We start from the raw sequence: 3,147 nt of genomic DNA on the forward strand, positions 1-3,147 counted from the left end.
AGGGGGGGGGAGAGAGAAACAGACAGATAGAAAAAAGATCGGTAAACCCCTCCAACCACCAAACCACACGCGGAGCCAGAAAACCAGAAGCACAACAGAATCGGCGGAAAGAAAACTGCAGTTTAAAAAAAAGAATTGTTTGAAATATTGAAGTCTTTATCGACACAATTTATTTCACAGAAATTTAGAGGGTGATTTCCTGTCTGTACCAAACCAAGGATAGAGTATCCCAACAGAAAGAGGGACGTACACGGATAAGACTTCCCATGAAACGATTGAACCCACATCGTTAGCTTTAAAGGGCGAAAGGTTTAGCCATCACACGGACGCTGGTTTTATTAAACGAAGAACGTTACTGATGAACAGGGGATGAATTAAGCAGACCTATTACAGCACTAAATTAGTAGAATGTGTCTTGATGATTGTCTTTAAGAGAAATATGCAGCCACATCCCGCCATCCACGCGAAGCATTTCCTGCAGCGCGCAAGTTGGCTGCCTAGTGTAACTCCGCCATATGCTATTTCAAAAAGTGACGTGACGTTTAACGGAGTCTTACTCTGAGCAGTCAGAATATAGTATCTTATCTCATCTCATCTCTTGAGGCGAGAGTACAAAAGGCTAACAGCGGCAGCTACCAGCTTGCCCCACTCCTCAAACATCCTAACATCCCCATTGAGACCAAAGCCAAGCTCATTAACTCTGTCTTCATCCCCACCTTGACCTACCAGTGACAGACATGGACCCTGACCAAAAGCCTGGAACGTAAGATAACCACCTGCGAGATGAGATGTCTAACGAGAGCCGTCAACAAAACCAGACGGGACATGGTCAGAAACAACAAGTTCAGAGAAATGATGGGAACAAAACCTGTCCTCCACTACATCCGAAGGCAAACAATCAGGTGGTTTGGACATCTCACGCGTATGGCACCTAATCAGCTAGCCAGTAAAGCCTACTGCAGGAAAGTAAAAGGGTACAAAGCAAGAGGAAGACCAAAAAAGACCTGGATCCAGGGTGTGGAGGATACCCTGAGAACATTCAATATCCCACCTAGCCGGGCCATAGAACTTGCTAGAGACAGGAAGCTCTTTCTCCCCTCGACACCCTAGTGGTACAAGAGGACGGATAAAGCAAAGTAAGTAAGATCTCATCTCATCTCATCTTATCTTATTTTATCTTACCATATCTTATTTTATCTTATCTATCTTGTCTTATCGTGTTTTATCTTGTATTATCTTAAACTTGTTCAGCAATGGTATATTCTTAAACTTTTTGTTTATCCCCGTTTGCTGTAACTTAAGGTGGTAGTATACTGGATTACAAGGCATATGATCCTAGTTCGAATCCCCTAAAAGGGGCAGATTTGAATTTTCCAAGATTCCCGCCCCGATCCTCCATTTGGCTCGGTATTATCGCAAGTGTGCGTTGAATTTGGAGGTCCTGCTCAGGGGTAAGCAGTTTACTGAAACGGGCATTAAACCAACAAGTGATACACATATTCATTAAAATCGGTGTTGTTAATCGTAGCAACCATTATCTGATGATTTAAGAAATATTTCCCTCTCTTACAACAGGTTTGGTGGTATGTGAGTTCGCTAGAACACTATGACGTCGAAGGTTTATTTCTCAAGTGGAGAAATTTCTTTTGTCGTCTTTTCATCTGTCTTCTGGGGTACTGTATCCAACCCAGCTCTGGTTGGCCCTGACAAGACCGGTCGAAGCATCCTACCTCCTAAGTGTTCCAGACTGATTTAAAATGCAGGTGTTTTTACGCTCCCATTGACACAGTTCAGATAATTAAAGAAGCAGGATTCCGACACTCCTTGCCGGGTCTAATCCGAAAACATCCCAGCAGAAAGAGCGAGAACTCGATAAATAGTCGCCCCACTTAGGAATCGAACGCGGGTCCCCTGCGTGTGACAGCGAAGCGCATAACAACTACGCCACAGACCCTGGTTGTGTAAATTGTGTAAATGGAAGCGTAAAGCATTCACTGAAATCGGTCATACTTTCACGAGTAAGCTGTGATGCCACTTTTAGTAAGTAATTGTAACACGCTGCTCCCGATTACCCCTCGCAGTTGTCCATTTTGCTACAGTCTTCAACAACAAAGAGGTTCAACTTAACAACTGAAAACATCCGGAAGCCAAGGTGTGGTGACACGGCTGGCACGGTACCTGGTTCCGCTAGACACACCCCTTCCAGGCGCCCCATGGATTTGTAACACAATACGTTGGCCAAGCGCAACAATACATCTGATTTAGTCTCTGTCAGAAGAGATACACCTCTTTGCTAGTGGGCGGAGGAACGCTTACGACAAGCACACAATGGAACTGTAAAAAGAAACGATTGTTTGTGTGTGTTTGACTTACGCCAGCCGGAATTGGATTGTAGTACAAATTCAACAGTATAAATTGCAATTATTTTACGTCCACTCCTCTGTTGACAAAATTCAGGGGTTTATTCTAGAAAGCAGTCTGCTCCGACCTACCTTACGTGTGAGGGCCACCTCATACTAAATGGGATAAGCATCCCGGCAAAAAGACGGAATAAATATTCGATTAAATAAATTTTTCCATGCGGGAATCAAACTCACGTCGTTTGCGTTGTACGTCTAAGGCCCAGTGCTCACTGGGAAAATGTCTACTCGTCGCACTACCGCGAAATGTGACGTCACTTGGTGGTGAATATAGACGAACGAGCGAAAGTTGCCTCATTTGCATACTTACAACCGTGCGATGAGTGGAATTTGTTCTTACAGTGTGCGTGAAGAGCAAGAGCCTAAACAATACATGTTGGTGAACTGGATAGTAAGAAACAGAGGCAGCTGAAGCTGTGAGCCATCTGCGTACGAGTTTTTGTACTTTCTGTTTTACTTTATTATATTATACTAAATCGTGTGATATACACATGTATTAGGCTTATTGTAACTACCACTCCTAATGACCAGATTTTAAAGATCTGATCTGCTGGATTTAAAAAGGATCTTGGGTTTATCGTAAATAACGTACATGTGTGTGTGTGTGTGTGTGTGTGTGTGTGTGTGTGTGTGTGTGAATGTGTGTGTGTGTGTGTGTGAGTGTGTGTATGCCTGTGTGTATGTTTGTGTGCGTGTGTCTGTGTTTGTGTGTGTGTGTGTGTGTGTG

Source organism: Aplysia californica, unplaced genomic scaffold (genome assembly GCF_000002075.1).
Source record: "Aplysia californica isolate F4 #8 unplaced genomic scaffold, AplCal3.0 scaffold01191, whole genome shotgun sequence".
Lineage (NCBI taxonomy): Eukaryota > Metazoa > Mollusca > Gastropoda > Aplysiida > Aplysiidae > Aplysia > Aplysia californica.